Source organism: Scyliorhinus torazame, chromosome 9 (genome assembly GCF_047496885.1).
Source record: "Scyliorhinus torazame isolate Kashiwa2021f chromosome 9, sScyTor2.1, whole genome shotgun sequence".
Lineage (NCBI taxonomy): Eukaryota > Metazoa > Chordata > Chondrichthyes > Carcharhiniformes > Scyliorhinidae > Scyliorhinus > Scyliorhinus torazame.
Window position 1 is genome coordinate 67,992,572 of NC_092715.1, and position 9,146 is coordinate 68,001,717.

Sequence of the window (9,146 nt, forward strand, 5' to 3'; positions counted from 1 at the left end):
ATTTTAGTAGGAAGAACATAGAGAGATGATAGAAAGTAAACTGCAGTTCCAGTATATGTGAATAAGTCATTGAAGTTGGCAGGACAGGTTGAGAGTACGGATAATAATACAAACCGTATCCTAGGCTTTAGTAATGGGGCATAGAGTGTACAACATAAAGGATGTTAGACTTGTACAAGACACTAGTTTGGCCTCAGCTGGAGTATTGTGTCTAGTTCTGGATGCCACACTTCAGCAAGTATGTGAATGAATTGGAGAGAGAGTGCAGAAGGGATTCACTGGAATGGTTCCAGGAGTGAGGAGCTGAGTTATGAAGATAGATTGGAACTGTTTTCCTTGGAGAAGAGATTTGATCGAGAAATTCAAAACCATGAGTCTGGAGAGGGAGAAAGGTTCACACTTTTGAAAGGATCGAGGACAAGTACACAGATTTAATTTTACAAAAGAAGCCAAAATTGTTTAAGAAATCCAAACCCATCTTGTTGAAAGCAGAGACTGGGAACTCTAGACCTGACGGGCCTCAAGAGTTTCACGTCTGTATGGACAGGGAGCTGGTGGCAAGTGCACAATCAAGCAGTTAAATGACTTGGCCTTTCTGACAATAGTTTGCCTGTGTAAATAGGGGAAAAATAAACTACGTGAAAACTCAGGTTGTGTGACCAGGAGTGAAGTGCCGTTGTGAAGAGGAATTCCATGGAGAGGTCCCAAAAGAGGAGCCTGGGACAGGGAGAAGTCCCAGCTGAAAAAAGCAAAGAAAGTGGCTCCAAGCAGAAAACAGGGCTGTGGTTGGTTGACCTTTAAGGGGCAGGAGCAGCAGAAGGATGGTGACTTTGTGTGGCAGGCTACATGTGGGGCAGAGGTGCCCCTGTGAACAGTAGTATTCTGTTTGATGCAGCTGAAGTTCTGCTTCTGGGTTGGTAGTTGAGTGCCCCATACTCTGGAACCTAAAGGGATAGAGTTTGGGAGGCATGATTTAAATCCTGCAAAGTGGCTATCTGAGTCCAGTGACTTTTGGTGAGAATTTCAATATTGGTTCTTCAATGGTGAAGACTGGACTCCCTCGTGAGCGAGATTTTCAATGAGATTGTTGACTCAAGTGGTTACTTGGTGGGTTACTGAGAAATCCATAAAACCTGCCTTGGCCGCATCTGCCATTTAAAGTCTGTATTATCTGTTAATTCATATATGCCTCTTTTTAAAAAAAATGATTTTATTAAGAAAATGTTCAATTTATAGCACACAAAAAGGTCAAACTGATTTTAAAAAATTTTATAAAACTATCCCCATAACTCCGCCCTCCTTTACTTATCCAGAACCCTGTTGACTCTATGCAGAGCCTTGTTCCACACACCATTTCCATCCCCAAGCCAAACCCAACTCTTCCTCCCATTTCCCCTTTACTTCCTCCAGCAAAGCCTTTCCATCAACTGCCCATTTATATCTTTTTTTAAAAATATATTTTATTAAAGTTTTTCGTTCAAAAAGAATTTTCCATTTTTACAACTTTGTAACAAAATGTACATTGACCGTTACTTAAACAATATATTAAACTAACAACAAGTGCAGAAAAAGAACAAGAAAAGAGAAATAATAATACTGAAAAAATAAATATAAACAACTAGGATGAAAAAAAAACCCAAACACCGAATACACCCCCCCCCCCCCCCCCCCGGGTTGCTGCTGCTGTCTTTCCTGTTTTCCCTTATCGCTCTGCGAGATAGTCAAGGAACGGTTGCCACCGCCTCGTGAGCCCTTGAGCCGAACCTCTTAGTGCGTATTTTATTCGCTCCAATTTTGTAAACCCTGCCATGTCGTTTATCCAGGCCTCCACGCCTGGGGGTTTGGCTTCTTTCCACATAAGTAGAATCCTTCGCCGGGCTACTAGGGACGCAAAGGCCAAAACATCGGCCTCTCGCGCCTCCTGCACTCCCGGCTCTTCTGCAACCCCAAATATAGCCAACCCCCAGCTCGGTTCGACCCGGACCCCCACCACCTTTGAGATCACTCTTGCCACACTCTCCCAGAACCCATGCAATACCGGACATGACCAAAACATGTGAGTGTGGTTCGCCGGGCTTCCCGCGCACCTCCCACACCTATCCTCCACTCCAAAAAATATACTCAGCCTTGCTCCCGTCATATGCGCCCTGTGTAGAACCTTGAATTGGATCAGGCTAAGCCTGGCACATGAGGACGAGGAATTTACCCTACATAGGGCATCTGCCCACAGCCCCTCCTCAATCTCTTCCCCCAGCTCCTCCTCCCATTTACCCTTCAGCTCCTCTACCATCGTCTCCCCCTCGTCTCTCATTTCCCTGTACATATCGGACACTTTACCTTCACCGACCCATGCCCCCGAAATCACTCTGTCCTGGATCCCTTGCGCCGGGAGCTGCGGAAATTCCCTCACCTGTTGCCTCGCAAATGCCCTCACTTGCATATATCGGAAGGCATTCCCAGGTGGCAACCCGTATTTTTCTACCAATGCTCCCAAACTCGCGAACGTCCCGTCCAAGAACAAGTCCTTCAACTTCCCAATTCCTGCTCGCTGCCAAGATTGGAATCCCCTATCTATCCTCCCCAGGACGAACCTGTGATTGTTCCTTATCGGGGACCACACCGAGGCACCCGTCACTCACCTATGTCGTCTCCACTGCCCCAAAATCTTCAAAGTCGCCCCCACTACTGGGTTTGTGGTATATGTTTTCGGGGGGAACGGTAACGGCGCCGCCGCCAGTGCTTTTAAACTTGTTCCCTTACAGGATGCCATCTCCAGCCTTTTCCACGCCGCCCCTTCTTCCCTCATCCACTTACATATCATGGACACGTTGGCGGCCCAATAATAGTCACTCAGACTCGGCAGTGCCAGTCCTCCTCTGTCCCTACTGCGCTGCAGGAACCTCCTCTTTACCCTCTGGGTATTTCCAGCCCACACAAAGCTCATAATACTCCTGTCCACTTTCTTGAAAAAGGCCTTTTGTAATCAGTATGGGGAGGCACTGAAACACAAAAAGAAACCTCGGGAGGACCACCATTTTAACCGCCTGTACTCTGCCCGCCAATGACAGGGGCACCATGTCCCACCTCTTAAAGTCCTCCTCCATCTGCTCTACCAGCCGCGTCAAGTTAAGTTTATGCAAGGTTCCCCAGTTCCTGGCCACCTGGATCCCTAGATATCAAAAATCCCTTGCTACTCTCCTCAGCGGCAGATCATCTATCCCCCTTCCCTGTTCCCCGGGGTGCATCACAAAATGTTCACTCTTTCCCATATTCAATTTATATCCCGAGAACTCTCCAAACTCCCTGAGTATCTGCATTATCTCTGGCATCCCCTCCACTGGGTCCGCCACATATAGCAGCAAATCATCCGCATATAATGACACCCGATGTTCCTCTCCTCCTCTGAGCAACCCCTTCCACTTCTTAGAGCCCCTCAGCGCTATGGCCAATGGCTTGATTGCCAGCGTGAACAGTAACGGGGACAGGGGGCACCCCTGTCTTGTGCCCCTATGTAATCGGAAATAGTCGGATCGGTGCCTGTTTGTAACCATGCTTGTCACCGGGGCCCCGTACAGGAGCTGAACCCATCTGATGAACCCCTCTCCAAATCCAAATCTCTTCAGTACCTCCCACAGGTAGTCCCACTCCACTCTCTGCATCCATCGCCACCACTATCTCCGCCTCCCCCTCCGGTGGGGGCATCATCATCACCCCCAGCAACCTTCGTATATTGGCATTCAATTGCCTCCCTTTAACAAACCCTGTCTGGTCGTCATTTACCACCCCTGGGAGACAGTCCTCTATCCTTGTCGCCATCACTTTGGCTAGTAACTTGGCATCTACATTTAGGAGGGAGATGGGCCTGTATGACCCGCACTGCAGCGGGTCTTTGTCTCGTTTCAGGATCAACGATATCGTCGCCTCCGACATTGTCAGGGGTAGTGACCACCTTTCCTTAGCCTCATTGAAGGTTCTTGTCAGGAGTGGGGCCAGTAGGTCCACATATTTCCTGTAAAATTCCACCGGGAACCCATCTGGTCCCGGGGCCTTTCCTGCCTGCATGTTCCCAATTCCTTTAATCACCTCCTCCATCTCAATCTGCGCTCCCAAACCTGCCACCTCCTGCTCCTCAACCCTCGGGAACTCCAGCTGGTCCAGGAAGTGTATCATTCCCTCTTTCCCCTCCGGGGGTTGGGACTTATACAGCCTCTCATAAAATGACTTAAACACCCCGTTCACCCTCCCCGTCCCTAACTCCTCCGATCTCTCTCGCCGCCCCCCTCTTCCTAAGTCGTTGGGCCAGCAATCGGCTCGCCTTTTCCCCATATTCGTATTGTATTCCCTGTGCCATTCTCCACTGCGTCTCCGCCTTACCCGTGGTCAGCAGGTCAAACTCCGTCTGTAGTCTCCGTCTTTCCCTGTATAGCCCTTCATCCGGGGCCTCCGCATATTGCCTATCCACCCTCAGAATCTCCCCAATCAGTCTCTCCCTTTCTTTACCCTCTTGTTTCCCCCGTGGGCCCTTATGGAAATCAGCTCCCCCCTAACCACCGCCTTCAGCGCCTCCCATACTACTCCCACCTGGACCGCTCCATCTTCATTGACCTCGAGGTATCTTTCAATACATCCCCTCACCCTTCCACATACTCCCTCGTCCGCCAACAGTCCCATGTCTAATCTCCAAAGTGGGCGCTGCTCCTTCTCCTCTCCTAGATCCAGATCCACCAATGTGGGTCGTGATCTGAAACGGCTATAGCCGAATATTCCGTTCCTACCACTTTCGAGATCAGCGCCCTTCCTAGGACAAAAAAAGTCTATCCGGGAGTATACTTTATGGACGTGGGAGAAGAAGGAAAACTCTTTACTCCTCGGTCTAGCAAATCTCTAGGGATCTACTCCTCCCATCTGCTCCATAAACCCCTTAAGCACCTTGGGTGCTGCCGGCCTCCTCCCGGTCCTAGATCTGGACCGGTCCAGCCCTGGGTCCAGCACTGTGTTGAAGTTTCCCCCTCTCCCTCGCCCCCCCTCCCCCCCCCTCCCCCTCCCCCCCCCCCCCCCCCCCCCCATTACCAAATTTCCCATCTCTAGGTCCGGGATGAGCCCCAACATACGCTTCATAAAACCCGCGTCATCCCAGTTTGGGGCATATACGTTCACCAGCACCACCGCCTCACCTTGCAATCTGCCACTCACCATCACGTACCTGCCCCCACTGTCCACCACTATGGTCTTAGCCTCAAACGATACCCGTTTCCCCACCAGTATTGCCACCCCTCTATTTTTCGTATCTAAGCCTGAGTGGAATACCTGTCCCACCCATCCTTTCCTTAATCTGACCTGATCCGCCAATTTCAGGTGCGTCTCCTGAAGCATAACCACATCCGCCTTCAGTCTCTTTAGGTGCGCAAATACCCTTGCCCTCTTAATCGGCCCATTCAGCCCTCTCACGTTCCACGTGATCAGCCAGGTTGGGGGGGCACTTTACACCCCCCCCCCCCATCGTCGACTAGCCATCCCCTTTTTTAAACCTGCTCCTCACCCGGGTCCCACGCACCCGTTTGTCCCCCAGACGGCGCCCTCCCGTCCCGACCATCCCATCCCGTATCAGCTCCCCCTTACCCTCAGCAGCAGCAACCCAGTTAGTCCCCCCCCCCCCGTCCCCCTGCTAAATTCCCTTCTAGCTTGATTGCTCCCCCCATATTGCTTCCGGGAGTCAGCAAACTCTGGCTGACCTCGGCTACCCCCGTTTACCCTTGGCCTCCCTGCGTGTGAGGCCCCCTTCCTTCCTGCTCCCACTTTTCCCACCGCAATTTCCATAGCGCGGGAAAAAACCCTGCGCTTCCCTCTCGGCCCCTCCCCTAGTGGCGCAGCTCCCTCTCCCCTTCCCTACCGGCGCCCACATTTCTTCGTGCCCCCTCAGAGGGGGGGGGGGGGGAATTCTCCCGTCTAACATTTTTACAGATAAACCCTCCTCCTCTCCCCCCTTTGCATTTCTTTGCCACCACCTCGCTACTTCTTTCCAAACATCAATTCCTCAAATCTCGTCCAACTTCTCTTCTTGAATAAATGTCCACGCCTCCTCTGCCGTCTCAAAGTAGTGGTGTTTGCCCTGGTGTGCAATCCACAGTCTTGCCAGCTGCAGCATTCCAAATTTTACTTTCTTCCTGTGGAGCACCGCCTTGGCCCGATTGAAACTTGCCATCCTGCTCGCCACCTCCGCACTCCAATCTTGATACACGCGGATCACCGCGTTCTCCCACCTGCTACTCCGTGTCTTCTTAGCCCATCTCAGGACCATCTCCCTGTCCTTGTAGCGGTGGAACCTCACCACTATTGCTCGCGGTATTTCCCCTGCCTTTGGTCTTCTCACGAGGACCCCGTATGCTCCCTCCACTTCCAGGGGGCCCTTCGGGGCCTCAGCTCCCATTAAAGTTGGAGCATCGTACTCACAGACGCCCCAACATCAGCTCCCTCTGTCCCTTCGGGAAGACCCAAAATCCTTAGATTCTTCCTCCTCGAGCTATTTTCCAGGGCTTCCAGCCTTTCTATGCACCTCTTATGTAGTGCCTCGTGCGTCTCCGTCTTCACCACCAAGCCCTGTATCTCGTCTTCATTCTTGGCTGCCTTTGCCTTCACTCCACGGAGCTCCATCGCCTGGGTCTTTTGCATCTCCTTCAATCCCTCAATCGCCAGCGACATCGGCGCCAGCACCTCCTTCTTGAGCTCCTCCACACATCGCCGGAGGAACTCCTGCTGTTCCGGGCCCCATACCATCTGGGCTACCTCAGCCGCCATCTTGCTTCTCCCTTCTCTTCTCTGCCACTGCTCCAGACGATCCTCCGCAATCTGGCCACTACTATCGCTTCTTTCCATCCACACCCGGGGGGACTCCTTCCCTTGTCTCCTCACACTGGGTTTGGCCGTAAAAAATTTCCGTTGGGGCTTAAGAGCCCAAAAGTCTGTTGAAACGGGAGGTGCCGAAACGTGCGGCTTAGCTGGTCTTCGCCGCAACCGGAAGTCCTGCCCATATATATCTGATATCCTCCCTATCTCATCAAAAGACAGCACCTTATCCATAAGAGAAGGCGCCGGCAACCGAGGAAATGGAGAGTTTCTCTCACACAAAGTTCTGTACATGGGCAGCACGGCAGCACAAGTGATTAGCACTGTGGCTTCACAGCGCCAGGGTCCCAGGTTCGATTCCCTGCTGGGTCACTGTCTGTGCGGAGTCTGCACGTTCTCCCTGTGTCTGCGTGGGTTTCCTCCGGGTGCTCCGGTTTCCTCCCACAGTCCAAAGACGTGCAGGTTAGGTGGATTGGCCATGTTAAATTGCCCTTACTGACCAAAAAACGTTAGGAGGGGTTATTGGATTACGCAGATAGGGTGGAAGTGAGGGCTTAAGTGGGTCGGTGCAGACTCGATGGGCCGAATGGCCTCCTTCTGCACTGTATGTTCTATGCGCAAAGTTCCGTACATGCAAATACCTAAAAACATTCCCTCCCAGCAGTTGGAACTTATCCATCAACTCCTCCTGCCCAGCCACCTACCCTCCATGAACAAATCCCTAAACCTCTTGGTCCCCCCCACCCCCCCCCAAATCTCCCCAGATCTTAAATGACAAGTCCATCCCAGCCACAGGCTCTAGATGGCCACTTCCAACTAGGCACAGAGAACAAGGATTTTCAGCCTGCGAGAGGCACCTGTTAGCAGTTTTCTGGGCGGTACAGTACTTCTCGTACATAACCGGACTCAACCCAGTAACCATTTTGACTGAGCACACCCCAACACAGCTTTTATTGGACGGTAGACTAAAGGACGGCACAGTAAGCCACATTCGAGCAGCATGGACCCTATTCCTACGGGGACGCGACATCACTGTAAAACGGACAAAAACGCACATGTTTCTGGCCGATAATTTGCATTATGCAGGAACCCCACAGGAGTGCGCGATCATAGCCCCAATGCACAGCACAGGCCCCTTTGTTCCCAAGTTGGTACCAAGAAAGACAGGTACCGAACCCCAGCCCACAGACAAAGCACTGAGAATTTACGTAGATGGCTCCTCCACAGTCCTTGAGGGAAAAAGGATAACAGGTTGTGGTATTTATGGAGAGGACGCGCTTTAGAAGAGGTAGCTTTAAAGTTGCCTGGACACTTAGGTTCGCAGGCAGCCGAGATAGCAGCCATTGCTTACATTGTCCAGCACCCCGATTCATTCCCGACCCCTGCAGACATATATTCAGACAGTTTGTACGTCTGCAACAGCCTAACGGAATTCCTACCTCTGTGGGAATCGAGAGGATTTATTTCTGCCGACGGAAAATCTCTCCCCTCAGCCCCACTGCTCAAACATATCCTTCAGACAGCGAAAGGCAGGAAATATGACATTGTCAAAGTAAGAAGTCACCATCGTTCCTCCCCACCCGGTAATGTGAAAGCAGACACCCTAGCGAAGACATGGCCACTTTTGGCTACCTCCCCCCCGAGAGTGCCCCAGTACACGCAGTTCAGGTCTCACCAAGACCAACATCCAAGACATAGCCCAGGCACAGAAAGAAGACGAAGCGTTAAAAGACATTTTAAAAGGGAACTTCCCAGCTCCCTATGAAAAGTTTAGGAATTCTTTAACGGTCCGTGAGGGAATAGTTTTAAAAGATAGAATTTATGTCGTCCCCACCCAGGACAGGAATGAGATCATTTGTAAGTTCCATGACGGACATGGACACCAAGAGATTGATTCCACCCTTGCCCACCTCAGACCCCTCTGCTGGTGGCCTGATTTGAAAACCGACGTTTCCCATTACGTCGAAAACTCTTTAATTTGTGCTCAAAACAACCCCGATAGATATGCGGAAAAAGCCCAGCTACAACACACCCGCCCTGTAAATGGCCTGTGGACAAACCTTCAATTGGATTATATTGGTCCCCACCCCCACCCCCCTGCAGAAATGGATACAAGTATGTGTTAGTGGTGATAGGCACATTTACGAAATGGGTCAAAGCATTTCCCTTGAGAACAAACACAGCCAAGTCCACGGCGAAGATCTTAACAGAGCAAAATTTTACGAGATGGGGGACTCCCCCTATAGTATCGAGTCGGACCAAGGTTTCCACTTTACGGGAAGGGTCATGGAAAATGCGATGAC